Genomic DNA, 16,046 nt, shown 5'->3' with positions numbered 1-16,046 from the left:
AATGGGATTGTTCTGATTTTTTAGTGATTTTCGATTTTTGGGGGTGTTCACGGGGAGGGACAGGCCATGTGGCTGGGGGCCATTTTGAGTGCTGCTACAGGCCCTGGCCATGTGCTGGGAGGCAAGTGGCCATTTTGAATGCAGGCAGTGTTGTTAGGCCTGCAACCATTTTGCCTAGTTTTCAACCTTTATGCCCAGGGGTAGTGAGTCTTGCATGGGCCTAGTCTTTCTGTGAGGTGTCTTGAATTTAAACATCATGGAGGGCATGGATGGAATGGGATTGTGCTGATTTTTCAGTGATTTTCGATTTTGGGGGGTGTTCATGGGGAGGGACAGGCCATGTGGCTGGGGGCCATTTTGAGTGCTGCTACAGGCCCTGGCCATGTGCTGGGAGGCAAGTGGCCATTTTGAATGCAGGCAGTGTTGTTAGGCCTGCAACCATTTTGCCTAGTTTTCAACCTTTATACCCAGGGGTAGTGAGTCTTGCATGGGCCTAGTCTTTCTGTGGGGTGTCTTGAATTTAAACATCATGGAGGGCATGGATGGAATGGGATTGTGCTGATTTTTCAGTGATTTTCGATTTTTGGGGGTGTTCATGGGGAGGGACAGGCCATGTGGCTGAGGGCCATTTTGAGTGCTGCTACAGGCCCTGGCCATGTGCTGGGAGGCAAGTGGCCATTTTGAATGCAGGCAGTGTTGTTAGGCCTGCAACCATTTTGCCTAGTTTTCAACCTTTATGCCCAGGGGTAGTGAGTCTTGCATGGGCCTAGTCTTTCTGTGGGGTGTCTTGAATTTAAACATCATGGAGGGCATGGATGGAATTGGATTGTGCTGATTTTTCAGTGATTTTCGATTTTTAGAGGTGTTCATGGGGAGGGACAGGCCATGTGGCTGGGGGCCATTTTGAGTGCTGCTACAGGCCCTGGCCATGTGCTGGGAGGCAAGTGGCCATTTTGAATGCAGGCAGTGTTGTTAGGCCTGCAACCATTTTGCCTAGTTTTCAACCTTTATGCCCAGGGGTAGTGAGTCTTGCATGGGCCTAGTCTTTCTGTGGGGTGTCTTGAATTTAAACATCATGGAGGGCATGGATGGAATGGGATTGTGCTGATTTTTCAGTGACTTTCGATTTTTGGGGGTGTTCATGGGGAGGGACAGGCCATGTGGATGGGGGCCATTTTGAGTGCTGCTACAGGCCCTGGCCATGTGCTGGGAGGCAAGTGGCCATTTTGAATGCAGGCAGTGTTGTTAGGCCTGCAACCATTTTGCCTAGTTTTCAACCTTTATGCCCAGGGGTAGTGAGTCTTGCATGGGCCTAGTCTTTCTGTGGGGTGTCTTGAATTTAAACATCATGGAGGGCATGGATGGAATGGGATTGTGCTGATTTTTCAGTGACTTTCGATTTTTGGGGGTGTTCATGGGGAGGGACAGGCCATGTGGCTGGGGGCCATTTTGAGTGCTGCTACAGGCCCTGGCCATGTGCTGGGAGGCAAGTGGCCATTTTGAATGCAGGCAGTGTTGTTAGGCCTGCAACCATTTTGCCTAGTTTTCAACCTTTATGCCCAGGGGTAGTGAGTCTTGCATGGGCCTAGTCTTTCTGTGGGGTGTCTTGAACTTAAACATCATGGAGGGCATGGATGGAATGGGATTGTGCTGATTTTTCTGTGTTTTTCGATTTTTGGGGGTGTTCATGGGGAGGGACAGGCCATGTGGCTGGGGGCCATTTTGAGTGCTGCTACAGGCCCTGGCCATGTGCTGGGAGGCAAGTGGCCATTTTGAATGCAGGCAGTGTTGTTAGGCCTGCAACCATTTTGCCTAGTTTTCAACCTTTATGCCCAGGGGTAGTGAGTCTTGCATGGGCCTAGTCTTTCTGTGGGGTGTCTTGAATTTAAACATCATGGAGGGCATGGATGGAATGGGATTGTGCTGATTTTTCAGTGACTTTCGATTTTTGGGGGTGTTCATGGGGAGGGACAGGCCATGTGGCTGGGGGCCATTTTGAGTGCTGCTACAGGCCCTGGCCATGTGCTGGGAGGCAAGTGGCCATTTTGAATGCAGGCAGTGTTGTTAGGCCTGCAACCATTTTGCCTAGTTTTCAACCTTTATGCCCAGGGGTAGTGAGTCTTGCATGGGCCTAGTCTTTCTGTGGGGTGTCTTGAATTTAAACATCATGGAGGGCATGGATGCAATGGGATTGTGCTGATTTTTCAGTGATTTTCGATTTTTGGGGGTGTTCATGGGGAGGGACAGGCCATGTGGCTTGGGGCCATTTTGAGTGCTGCTACAGGCCCTGGCCATGTGCTGGGAGGTAAGTGGCCATTTTGAATGCAGGCAGTGTTGTTAGGCTTGCAACCATTTTGCCTAGTTTTCAACCTTTATGCCCAGGGGTAGTGAGTCTTGCTTGGGCCTAGTCTTTCTGTGGGGTGTCTTGAATTTAAACATCATGGAGGGCATGGATGGAATGGGATTGTGCTGATTTTTAAGTGATTTTCGATTTTTGGGGGTGTTCACGGGGAGGGACAGGCCATGTGGATGGGGGCCATTTTGAGTGCTGCTACAGGCCCTGGCCATGTGCTGGGAGGCAAGTGGCCATTTTGAATGCAGGCAGTGTTGTTAGGCCTGCAACCATTTTGCCTAGTTTTCAACCTTTATGCCCAGGGGCAGTGAGTCTTGCATGGGCCTAGTCTTTCTGTTCGGTGTCTTGAATTTAAACATCATGGAGGGCATGGATGGAATGGGATTGTGCTGATTTTTCAGTGATTTTCGATTTTTGGGGGTGTTCATGGGGAGGGACAGGCCATGTGGCTGGGGGCCATTTTGAGTGCTGCTACAGGCCCTGGCCATGTGCTGGGAGGCAAGTGGCCATTTTGAAAGAAGGCAGTGTTGTTAGGCCTGCAACCATTTTGCCTAGTTTTCAACCTTTATGCCCAGGGGTAGTGAGTCTTGCATGGGCCTAGTCTTTCTGTGGGGTGTCTTGAATTTAAACAATTTTGGAATTTTCGATTTTTGGGCTGTTTTGGGGCCTTTTGCCCAGGGGTACTCAGTGGTGGGTGGACTGAGTCTTTCTGTGGGGTGTCTTGAATTTAAACATCATGGAGGGCATGGATGGAATGGGATTGTGCAGATTTTTCAGTGATTTTCGTTTTTTGGGCTGTACTTGTGGCCTTTTCACCAGGGGTAGTGAGTCTTGCATGGGCCTAGTCTTTCTGTGGGGTGTCTTGAACTTAAACATCATGGAGGGCATGGATGGAATGGGATTGTGCTGATTTTTCTGTGTTTTTCGATTTTTGGGGGTGTTCATGGGGAGGGACAGGCCATGTGGCTGGGGGCCATTTTGAGTGCTGCTACAGGCCCTGGCCATGTGCTGGGAGGCAAGTGGCCATTTTGAATGCAAGCAGTGTTGTTAGGCCTGCAACCATTTTGCCTAGTTTTCAACCTTTATGCCCAGGGGTAGTGAGTCTTGCATGGGCCTAGTCTTTCTGTGGGGTGTCTTGAATTTAAACATCATGGAGGGCATGGATGGAATGGGATTGTGCTGATTTTTCAGTGATTTTCGATTTTTGGGGGTGTTCATGGGGAGGGACAGGCCATGTGGCTTGGGGCCATTTTGAGTGCTGCTACAGGCCCTGGCCATGTGCTGGGAGGTAAGTGGCCATTTTGAATGCAGGCAGTGTTGTTAGGCTTGCAACCATTTTGCCTAGATTTCAACCTTTATGCCCAGGGGTAGTGAGTCTTGCATGGGCCTAGTCTTTCTGTGGGGTGTCTTGAATTTAAACATCATGGAGGGCATGGATGGAATGGGATTGTTCTGATTTTTTAGTGATTTTCGATTTTTGGGGGTGTTCACGGGGAGGGACAGGCCATGTGGCTGGGGGCCATTTTGAGTGCTGCTACAGGCCCTGGCCATGTGCTGGGAGGCAAGTGGCCATTTTGAATGCAGGCAGTGTTGTTAGGCCTGCAACCATTTTGCCTAGTTTTCAACCTTTATGCCCAGGGGTAGTGAGTCTTGCATGGGCCTAGTCTTTCTGTGAGGTGTCTTGAATTTAAACATCATGGAGGGCATGGATGGAATGGGATTGTGCTGATTTTTCAGTGATTTTCGATTTTGGGGGGTGTTCATGGGGAGGGACAGGCCATGTGGCTGGGGGCCATTTTGAGTGCTGCTACAGGCCCTGGCCATGTGCTGGGAGGCAAGTGGCCATTTTGAATGCAGGCAGTGTTGTTAGGCCTGCAACCATTTTGCCTAGTTTTCAACCTTTATACCCAGGGGTAGTGAGTCTTGCATGGGCCTAGTCTTTCTGTGGGGTGTCTTGAATTTAAACATCATGGAGGGCATGGATGGAATGGGATTGTGCTGATTTTTCAGTGATTTTCGATTTTTGGGGGTGTTCATGGGGAGGGACAGGCCATGTGGCTGAGGGCCATTTTGAGTGCTGCTACAGGCCCTGGCCATGTGCTGGGAGGCAAGTGGCCATTTTGAATGCAGGCAGTGTTGTTAGGCCTGCAACCATTTTGCCTAGTTTTCAACCTTTATGCCCAGGGGTAGTGAGTCTTGCATGGGCCTAGTCTTTCTGTGGGGTGTCTTGAATTTAAACATCATGGAGGGCATGGATGGAATTGGATTGTGCTGATTTTTCAGTGATTTTCGATTTTTAGAGGTGTTCATGGGGAGGGACAGGCCATGTGGCTGGGGGCCATTTTGAGTGCTGCTACAGGCCCTGGCCATGTGCTGGGAGGCAAGTGGCCATTTTGAATGCAGGCAGTGTTGTTAGGCCTGCAACCATTTTGCCTAGTTTTCAACCTTTATGCCCAGGGGTAGTGAGTCTTGCATGGGCCTAGTCTTTCTGTGGGGTGTCTTGAATTTAAACATCATGGAGGGCATGGATGGAATGGGATTGTGCTGATTTTTCAGTGACTTTCGATTTTTGGGGGTGTTCATGGGGAGGGACAGGCCATGTGGCTGGGGGCCATTTTGAGTGCTGCTACAGGCCCTGGCCATGTGCTGGGAGGCAAGTGGCCATTTTGAATGCAGGCAGTGTTGTTAGGCCTGCAACCATTTTGCCTAGTTTTCAACCTTTATGCCCAGGGGTAGTGAGTCTTGCATGGGCCTAGTCTTTCTGTGGGGTGTCTTGAATTTAAACATCATGGAGGGCATGGATGGAATGGGATTGTGCTGATTTTTCAGTGACTTTCGATTTTTGGGGGTGTTCATGGGGAGGGACAGGCCATGTGGCTGGGGGCCATTTTGAGTGCTGCTACAGGCCCTGGCCATGTGCTGGGAGGCAAGTGGCCATTTTGAATGCAGGCAGTGTTGTTAGGCCTGCAACCATTTTGCCTAGTTTTCAACCTTTATGCCCAGGGGTAGTGAGTCTTGCATGGGCCTAGTCTTTCTGTGGGGTGTCTTGAACTTAAACATCATGGAGGGCATGGATGGAATGGGATTGTGCTGATTTTTCTGTGTTTTTCGATTTTTGGGGGTGTTCATGGGGAGGGACAGGCCATGTGGCTGGGGGCCATTTTGAGTGCTGCTACAGGCCCTGGCCATGTGCTGGGAGGCAAGTGGCCATTTTGAATGCAGGCAGTGTTGTTAGGCCTGCAACCATTTTGCCTAGTTTTCAACCTTTATGCCCAGGGGTAGTGAGTCTTGCATGGGCCTAGTCTTTCTGTGGGGTGTCTTGAATTTAAACATCATGGAGGGCATGGATGCAATGGGATTGTGCTGATTTTTCAGTGATTTTCGATTTTTGGGGGTGTTCATGGGGAGGGACAGGCCATGTGGCTTGGGGCCATTTTGAGTGCTGCTACAGGCCCTGGCCATGTGCTGGGAGGTAAGTGGCCATTTTGAATGCAGGCAGTGTTGTTAGGCTTGCAACCATTTTGCCTAGTTTTCAACCTTTATGCCCAGGGGTAGTGAGTCTTGCTTGGGCCTAGTCTTTCTGTGGGGTGTCTTGAATTTAAACATCATGGAGGGCATGGATGGAATGGGATTGTGCTGATTTTTAAGTGATTTTCGATTTTTGGAGGTGTTCATGGGGAGGGACAGGCCATGTGGCTGGGGGCCATTTTGAGTGCTGCTACAGGCCCTGGCCATGTGCTGGGAGGCAAGTGGTCATTTTGAATGCATGCAGTGTTGTTAGGCCTGCAACCATTTTGCCTAGTTATCAACCTTTATGCCCAGGGGTAGTAAGTCTTGCATGGGCCTAGTCTTTCTGTGGGGTGTCTTGAATTTAAACATCATGGAGGGCATGGATGGAATGGGATTGTGCTGATTTTTCAGTGATTTTCGATTTTGGGGGGTGTTCATGGGGAGGGACAGGCCATGTGGATGGGGGCCATTTTGAGTGCTGCTACAGGCCCTGGCCATGTGCTGGGAGGCAAGTGGCCATTTTGAATGCAGGCAGTGTTGTTAGGCCTGCAACCATTTTGCCTAGTTTTCAACCTTTATGCCCAGGGGCAGTGAGTCTTGCATGGGCCTAGTCTTTCTGTTCGGTGTCTTGAATTTAAACATCATGGAGGGCATGGATGGAATGGGATTGTGCTGATTTTTCAGTGATTTTCGATTTTTGGGGGTGTTCATGGGGAGGGACAGGCCATGTGGCTGGGGGCCATTTTGAGTGCTGCTACAGGCCCTGGCCATGTGCTGGGAGGCAAGTGGCCATTTTGAAAGAAGGCAGTGTTGTTAGGCCTGCAACCATTTTGCCTAGTTTTCAACCTTTATGCCCAGGGGTAGTGAGTCTTGCATGGGCCTAGTCTTTCTGTGGGGTGTCTTGAATTTAAACAATTTTGGAATTTTCGATTTTTGGGCTGTTTTGGGGCCTTTTGCCCAGGGGTACTCAGTGGTGGGTGGACTGAGTCTTTCTGTGGGGTGTCTTGAATTTAAACATCATGGAGGGCATGGATGGAATGGGATTGTGCAGATTTTTCAGTGATTTTCGTTTTTTGGGCTGTACTTGTGGCCTTTTCACCAGGGGTAGTGAGTCTTGCATGGCCTAGTCTTTCTGTGGGGTGTCTTGAACTTAAACATCATGGAGGGCATGGATGGAATGGGATTGTGCTGATTTTTCTGTGTTTTTCGATTTTTGGGGGTGTTCATGGGGAGGGACAGGCCATGTGGCTGGGGGCCATTTTGAGTGCTGCTACAGGCCCTGGCCATGTGCTGGGAGGCAAGTGGCCATTTTGAATGCAAGCAGTGTTGTTAGGCCTGCAACCATTTTGCCTAGTTTTCAACCTTTATGCCCAGGGGTAGTGAGTCTTGCATGGGCCTAGTCTTTCTGTGGGGTGTCTTGAATTTAAACATCATGGAGGGCATGGATGGAATGGGATTGTGCTGATTTTTCAGTGATTTTCGATTTTTGGGGGTGTTCATGGGGAGGGACAGGCCATGTGGCTTGGGGCCATTTTGAGTGCTGCTACAGGCCCTGGCCATGTGCTGGGAGGTAAGTGGCCATTTTGAATGCATGCAGTGTTGTTAGGCTTGCAACCATTTTGCCTAGATTTCAACCTTTATGCCCAGGGGTAGTGAGTCTTGCATGGGCCTAGTCTTTCTGTGGGGTGTCTTGAATTTAAACATCATGGAGGGCATGGATGGAATGGGATTGTTCTGATTTTTCAGTGATTTTCGATTTTTGGGGGTGTTCACGGGGAGGGACAGGCCATGTGGCTGGGGGCCATTTTGAGTGCTGCTACAGGCCCTGGCCATGTGCTGGGAGGCAAGTGGCCATTTTGAATGCAGGCAGTGTTGTTAGGCCTGCAACCATTTTGCCTAGTTTTCAACCTTTATGCCCAGGGGTAGTGAGTCTTGCATGGGCCTAGTCTTTCTGTGAGGTGTCTTGAATTTAAACATCATGGAGGGCATGGATGGAATGGGATTGTGCTGATTTTTCAGTGATTTTCGATTTTGGGGGGTGTTCATGGGGAGGGACAGGCCATGTGGCTGGGGGCCATTTTGAGTGCTGCTACAGGCCCTGGCCATGTGCTGGGAGGCAAGTGGCCATTTTGAATGCAGGCAGTGTTGTTAGGCCTGCAACCATTTTGCCTAGTTTTCAACCTTTATGCCCAGGGGCAGTGAGTCTTGCATGGGCCTAGTCTTTCTGTTCGGTGTCTTGAATTTAAACATCATGGAGGGCATGGATGGAATGGGATTGTGCTGATTTTTCAGTGATTTTCGATTTTTGGGGGTGTTCATGGGGAGGGACAGGCCATGTGGCTGGGGGCCATTTTGAGTGCTGCTACAGGCCCTTGCCATGTGCTGGGAGGCAAGTGGCCATTTTGAAAGAAGGCAGTGTTGTTAGGCCTGCAACCATTTTGCCTAGTTTTCAACCTTTATGCCCAGGGGTAGTGAGTCTTGCATGGGCCTAGTCTTTCTGTGGGGTGTCTTGAATTTAAACAATTTTGGAATTTTCGATTTTTGGGCTGTTTTGGGGCCTTTTGCCCAGGGGTACTCAGTGGTGGGTGGACTGAGTCTTTCTGTGGGGTGTCTTGAATTTAAACATCATGGAGGGCATGGATGGAATGGGATTGTGCAGATTTTTCAGTGATTTTCGTTTTTTGGGCTGTACTTGTGGCCTTTTCACCAGGGGTAGTGAGTCTTGCATGGGCCTAGTCTTTCTGTGGGGTGTCTTGAACTTAAACATCATGGAGGGCATGGATGGAATGGGATTGTGCTGATTTTTCTGTGTTTTTCGATTTTTGGGGGTGTTCATGGGGAGGGACAGGCCATGTTTCTGGGGGCCATTTTGAGTGCTGCTACAGGCCCTGGCCATGTGCTGGGAGGCAAGTGGCCATTTTGAATGCAAGCAGTGTTGTTAGGCCTGCAACCATTTTGCCTAGTTTTCAACCTTTATGCCCAGGGGTAGTGAGTCTTGCATGGGCCTAGTCTTTCTGTGGGGTGTCTTGAATTTAAACATCATGGAGGGCATGGATGGAATGGGATTGTGCTGATTTTTCAGTGATTTTCGATTTTTGGGGGTGTTCATGGGGAGGGACAGGCCATGTGGCTTGGGGCCATTTTGAGTGCTGCTACAGGCCCTGGCCATGTGCTGGGAGGTAAGTGGCCATTTTGAATGCAGGCAGTGTTGTTAGGCTTGCAACCATTTTGCCTAGATTTCAACCTTTATGCCCAGGGGTAGTGAGTCTTGCATGGGCCTAGTCTTTCTGTGGGGTGTCTTGAATTTAAACATCATGGAGGGCATGGATGGAATGGGATTGTTCTGATTTTTCAGTGATTTTCGATTTTTGGGGGTGTTCACGGGGAGGGACAGGCCATGTGGCTGGGGGCCATTTTGAGTGCTGCTACAGGCCCTGGCCATGTGCTGGGAGGCAAGTGGCCATTTTGAATGCAGGCAGTGTTGTTAGGCCTGCAACCATTTTGCCTAGTTTTCAACCTGTATGCCCAGGGGTAGTGAGTCTTGCATGGGCCTAGTCTTTCTGTGAGGTGTCTTGAATTTAAACATCATGGAGGGCATGGATGGAATGGTATTGTGCTGATTTTTCAGTGATTTTCGATTTTGGGGGGTGTTCATGGGGAGGGACAGGCCATGTGGCTGGGGGCCATTTTGAGTGCTGCTACAGGCCCTGGCCATGTGCTGGGAGGCAAGTGGCCATTTTGAATGCAGGCAGTGTTGTTAGGCCTGCAACCATTTTGCCTAGTTTTCAACCTTTATACCCAGGGGTAGTGAGTCTTGCATGGGCCTAGTCTTTCTGTGGGGTGTCTTGAATTTAAACATCATGGAGGGCATGGATGGAATGGGATTGTGCTGATTTTTCAGTGATTTTCGATTTTTGGGGGTGTTCATGGGGAGGGACAGGCCATGTGGCTGAGGGCCATTTTGAGTGCTGCTACAGGCCCTGGCCATGTGCTGGGAGGCAAGTGGCCATTTTGAATGCAGGCAGTGTTGTTAGGCCTGCAACCATTTTGCCTAGTTTTCAACCTTTATGCCCAGGGGTAGTGAGTCTTGCATGGGCCTAGTCTTTCTGTGGGGTGTCTTGAATTTAAACATCATGGAGGGCATGGATGGAATTGGATTGTGCTGATTTTTCAGTGATTTTCGATTTTTAGAGGTGTTCATGGGGAGGGACAGGCCATGTGGCTGGGGGCCATTTTGAGTGCTGCTACAGGCCCTGGCCATGTGCTGGCAGGCAAGTGGCCATTTTGAATGCAGGCAGTGTTGTTAGGCCTGCAACCATTTTGCCTAGTTTTCAACCTTTATGCCCAGGGGTAGTGAGTCTTGCATGGGCCTAGTCTTTCTGTGGGGTGTCTTGAATTTAAACATCATGGAGGGCATGGATGGAATGGGATTGTGCTGATTTTTCAGTGACTTTCGATTTTTGGGGGTGTTCATGGGGAGGGACAGGCCATGTGGCTGGGGGCCATTTTGAGTGCTGCTACAGGCCCTGGCCATGTGCTGGGAGGCAAGTGGCCATTTTGAATGCAGGCAGTGTTGTTAGGCCTGCAACCATTTTGCCTAGTTTTCAACCTTTATGCCCAGGGGTAGTGAGTCTTGCATGGGCCTAGTCTTTCTGTGGGGTGTCTTGAATTTAAACATCATGGAGGGCATGGATGGAATGGGATTGTGCTGATTTTTCAGTGATTTTCGATTTTTGGGGGTGTTCATGGGGAGGGACAGGCCATGTGGCTTGGGGCCATTTTGAGTGCTGCTACAGGCCCTGGCCATGTGCTGGGAGGTAAGTGGCCATTTTGAATGCAGGCAGTGTTGTTAGGCTTGCAACCATTTTGCCTAGTTTTCAACCTTTATGCCCAGGGGTAGTGAGTCTTGCTTGGGCCTAGTCTTTCTGTGGGGTGTCTTGAATTTAAACATCATGGAGGGCATGGATGGAATGGGATTGTGCTGATTTTTAAGTGATTTTCGATTTTTGGAGGTGTTCATGGGGAGGGACAGGCCATGTGGCTGGGGGCCATTTTGAGTGCTGCTACAGGCCCTGGCCATGTGCTGGGAGGCAAGTGGTCATTTTGAATGCATGCAGTGTTGTTAGGCCTGCAACCATTTTGCCTAGTTATCAACCTTTATGCCCAGGGGTAGTAAGTCTTGCATGGGCCTAGTCTTTCTGTGGGGTGTCTTGAATTTAAACATCATGGAGGGCATGGATGGAATGGGATTGTGCTGATTTTTCAGTGATTTTCGATTTTGGGGGGTGTTCATGGGGAGGGACAGGCCATGTGGATGGGGGCCATTTTGAGTGCTGCTACAGGCCCTGGCCATGTGCTGGGAGGCAAGTGGCCATTTTGAATGCAGGCAGTGTTGTTAGGCCTGCAACCATTTTGCCTAGTTTTCAACCTTTATGCCCAGGGGCAGTGAGTCTTGCATGGGCCTAGTCTTTCTGTTCGGTGTCTTGAATTTAAACATCATGGAGGGCATGGATGGAATGGGATTGTGCTGATTTTTCAGTGATTTTCGATTTTTGGGGGTGTTCATGGGGAGGGACAGGCCATGTGGCTGGGGGCCATTTTGAGTGCTGCTACAGGCCCTGGCCATGTGCTGGGAGGCAAGTGGCCATTTTGAAAGAAGGCAGTGTTGTTAGGCCTGCAACCATTTTGCCTAGTTTTCAACCTTTATGCCCAGGGGTAGTGAGTCTTGCATGGGCCTAGTTTTTCTGTGGGGTGTCTTGAATTTAAACAATTTTGGAATTTTCGATTTTTGGGCTGTTTTGGGGCCTTTTGCCCAGGGGTACTCAGTGGTGGGTGGAGTGAGTCTTTCTGTGGGGTGTCTTGAATTTAAACATCATGGAGGGCATGGATGGAATGGGATTGTGCAGATTTTTCAGTGATTTTCGTTTTTTGGGCTGTACTTGTGGCCTTTTCACCAGGGGTAGTGAGTCTTGCATGGGCCTAGTCTTTCTGTGGGGTGTCTTGAACTTAAACATCATGGAGGGCATGGATGGAATGGGATTGTGCTGATTTTTCTGTGTTTTTCGATTTTTGGGGGTGTTCATGGGGAGGGACAGGCCATGTGGCTGGGGGCCATTTTGAGTGCTGCTACAGGCCCTGGCCATGTGCTGGGAGGCAAGTGGCCATTTTGAATGCAGGCAGTGTTGTTAGGCCTGCAACCATTTTGCCTAGTTTTCAACCTTTATGCCCAGGGGTAGTGAGTCTTGCATGGGCCTAGTCTTTCTGTGGGGTGTCTTGAATTTAAACATCATGGAGGGCATGGATGGAATGGGATTGTGCTGATTTTTCAGTGATTTTCGATTTTTGGGGGTGTTCATGGGGAGGGACAGGCCATGTGGCTTGGGGCCATTTTGAGTGCTGCTACAGGCCCTGGCCATGTGCTGGGAGGTAAGTGGCCATTTTGAATGCAGGCAGTGTTGTTAGGCTTGCAACCATTTTGCCTAGATTTCAACCTTTATGCCCAGGGGTAGTGAGTCTTGCATGGGCCTAGTCTTTCTGTGGGGTGTCTTGAATTTAAACATCATGGAGGGCATGGATGGAATGGGATTGTGCTGATTTTTCAGTGATTTTCGACTTTTTGGGGGTGTTCACGGGGAGGGACAGGCCATGTGGCTGGGGGCCATTTTGAGTGCTGCTACAGGCCCTGGCCATGTGCTGGGAGGCAAGTGGCCATTTTGAATGCAGGCAGTGTTGTTAGGCCTGCAACCATTTTGCCTAGTTTTCAACCTTTATGCCCAGGGGTAGTGAGTCTTGCATGGGCCTAGTCTTTCTGTGAGGTGTCTTGAATTTAAACATCATGGAGGGCATGGATGGAATGGGATTGTGCTGATTTTTCAGTGATTTTCGATTTTGGGGGGTGTTCATGGGGAGGGACAGGCCATGTGGCTGGGGGCCATTTTGAGTGCTGCTACAGGCCCTGGCCATGTGCTGGGAGGCAAGTGGCCATTTTGAATGCAGGCAGTGTTGTTAGGCCTGCAACCATTTTGCCTAGTTTTCAACCTTTATACCCAGGGGTAGTGAGTCTTGCATGGGCCTAGTCTTTCTGTGGGGTGTCTTGAATTTAAACATCATGGAGGGCATGGATGGGGGGCGTGGCTTGGACGCCGATCGGGATGGCGGCATGAGCTCGCAGCTCCGCGCGGAATCCCGCTAATTCTCCTGTTTTTCGGGACCCTAGGCGACCCGGAGACGACGTTCCTGCCCTCTGAAGTGTAAGGGGACAGCTGGACGTAATCGGTGAATCGCTGGGGGACTGCTGGCCCCGAGGAGATCGAGGGAGAGGCGGCCGAGGTGTAGTCCGGGGTGTGAAGAAAATGGCGGCGAGGAGGTCGGACGGTCCCGAACTTCAGCCCTGAGTCCGGCTGTCGCCGAGCAGAGAGGGACCCTGAACCCGGCTGCCCAACGCACTGGGATTGGCGGCACGAAGCCCTGAGACCGGGGGACGCTGCCCGATTCACCCAGGAGATCAGGGGTTCTCGTCGACCACCGCCCTACGACTCATCCTCCCCCCACAGGCCCAGTGGGGGTGACGGAACGGAGCTCGTCCGCCTGGACATTGCTCCTGAGACCATTGGCGGTGACATAGCACTGCCCGGTGCCCGGTGACCGGCATGGACCCACGGGGGAACCCGCAGTACGGGTGGCCGGACTTGTGACGCAGCGCCCTGACATGGCGGCGATCGGAGGGCCGATGCCCGGGAGCCGCGAGGGGGACTCGGCGACATCGACCCAGCTGAATGAGAGTCCCTCTCCGGAGCTTGACCAGGAACAGCGGCTGAACCGGCGCTTGGATGCCATCCTTGAGGCGATCACCTCCACTAAGGAGGCGTTGCACAATGACATTGCCCAAGTGGCCACGGGCCTGGGGCTGCTACGCGCGGATCACGCGAAGCTGGCAGATCGGGTCAAGGATCATGACCAACTGTTGCTGGACCTGAAGCCATCGGTGGTGACCGCGGAGCACAGGATTACAGACATTTTGGCCCGACTGGACACTCTAGAGCGGAGGGCGGAGGATGCCGAAGGCCGCAATAGGCGGAACAACGTGCGGGTCGTAGGCCTGCCGGAACGGATTGAGGGGGAGGATGCGGTGGCCTACATGGAGAACTGGTTCCGCACTGTGGTGGCGCCGGAGGGGCTTACTCCATTTTTCACTCTGGAGCGGGCTCACCGGGTGCCCGCTCGCCCGCCGGGGCTTGGCCGCCCCCCCCCGACCAATGGTGGTGCGGCTCCTCCACTACAAGGACCGAGACCTCCTCATCCAGCGGGCCAGGATGTCGGGCCCTTATGAGGTGGAGAACAGCAAGGTAACGATCTTTCCGGACTATACGCAGGCGGTCCAGAAGGACAGGGCATCGTTCCTTGCTGTGAAGAAGGAGCTCAGGGAGGAAGGCATTCAGTACTCCTTGCTCTACCCGGCCAAGCTGCAGATTATCATGGATGGCACCACACACTTTTTCCAGACTCCGGACGAAGTTTGGCAATGGCTTGAGTCGTACAGAGCAGGGACGGATAGGACGCACCAAAGTCGGCGAGACCAGCCCAAGCAGCCCCGGGTGCGGCAGTCACAACGCATCAGGTCCCGCAACAGGCGCCAGCGGGAGAAGCGGGAGGCTCAAATGGCGACGGAGAAGAGGGATGCACTCGCGGCGACGGCGGCCATTACAGGGTCGCAACAGAACAGTGAACGGGCCGAAACGGACTCGGGAGGAGAGGGCAGCAGAACAGGAGAGGAACTTTCGGAGGCGGAGAGCCAGAAGGGGCCGACGGTGACCCCACAGACTTCGGATACTATTTTCTGCGGCTGAGATAGACTTGGGACTAGATCGGGACTTCATGGTAGGGTGATATCCTGTCGCTGGAGGGCGGGTTGCCGGGTGGGGGAGCTGAGTGCATCGGAGGGGATGAAGGGCGGGATGCGGGCTCCGCTAGCTGGGGTTGGCGGCGACTCACCCCCCCTAGGCCCTTAAGGTCGACTGTGGTGGAGACCACAGGGTAAGTGTGCGAGAAGTTGGATCAAGGTTTGGATGGGGGCGGCCATTGGGTTCGTGTGCTCTGTCCTGGGGAGTGGGGTTTGGGGAATGTTTCAGTTTTGGGGTTGTTTGGGGGGGGGCAACTGCATTGGGGGGGTCATGGACCGTTGTTGTTTGATTCGGACTGTACGGAATTGGAATGGGGAGATTACCTAATTTGAAATGCCTAACGTGGAATGTCCGGGGGCTGCGGACTATGGTGAAATGTCACAAAGTACATGCATACCTGGTACGCAGGGGGGTTCAGATAGCTATGCTCCAGGAGACTCACCTCACCAAAAAAGAGTGCGCTGCCTTGCAGAAAAGATGGCGGGGCCAGGTTTTTGGCACCACTTACTCAGCGTATGCCAGGGGGGTCTTGATCTGGGTGAGGGCGGGGATACCCTTTCAAGTGCTGAATCAGATAATAGATCCGGATGGCAGGTTTGTAGCGGTGGAGGGGAGATTGTATGGACGGGATGTGGTTTTCTGTTGTGTTTATGCACCGAACACTGACCAAGGCCGATACTTTGATAGCCTCTCGGGGTCCTTGGCCTCTTTCCTGGCGGGTCCGATAGTGCTAGGGGGGGACTTCAACTCGATTACCGATGTGGCTCTGGATAGGTCCCATCCCCCCCTAGTAGACTCTCCTGTGCGCAGGCTGGCCGCGCACAGGAAGGACTGGCAAGAACGATGGGGGTTGCTGGATGTCTGGAGGGAGAGGCACAGGGGAACCAGGGATTACTCCTTTTATTCCGCTCTCCATGATTTACATGTCAGAATTGATTCGGTGCTTTGCGGGAGCTCCCTAGCCCCATTGATTACCCATGCTGAGTACCTTGCTAGGACGATATCCGATCATAACCCCCTGTTGGTGCATATTCAATGGCAGAGGGAGCGCTCAGTAATACCAACATGGCGGCTTCGTCCGGAGACGCTAGAGGATTCTGTGTTCGACGATGCGGTCCGGCAGGGCATTGATAGTTATTTCGGTGCGAATGAAGGAACGGCGACGAGTAGGTCTATTGAATGGGATGCAATGAAAGTGGTGGTGAGAGGGGTGTGCTTGGGCAGGTTCTCGAATGCTCGAACGACTGTGCTGAATGACTTAATGAAAGCGGAGGAAACTTTGA

This window comes from Lissotriton vulgaris, chromosome 8, assembly GCF_964263255.1.
Source record: "Lissotriton vulgaris chromosome 8, aLisVul1.2, whole genome shotgun sequence".
Taxonomy (NCBI): Eukaryota; Metazoa; Chordata; class Amphibia; order Caudata; family Salamandridae; genus Lissotriton; species Lissotriton vulgaris.
Note: the sequence above shows the minus strand (reverse complement) of the source record.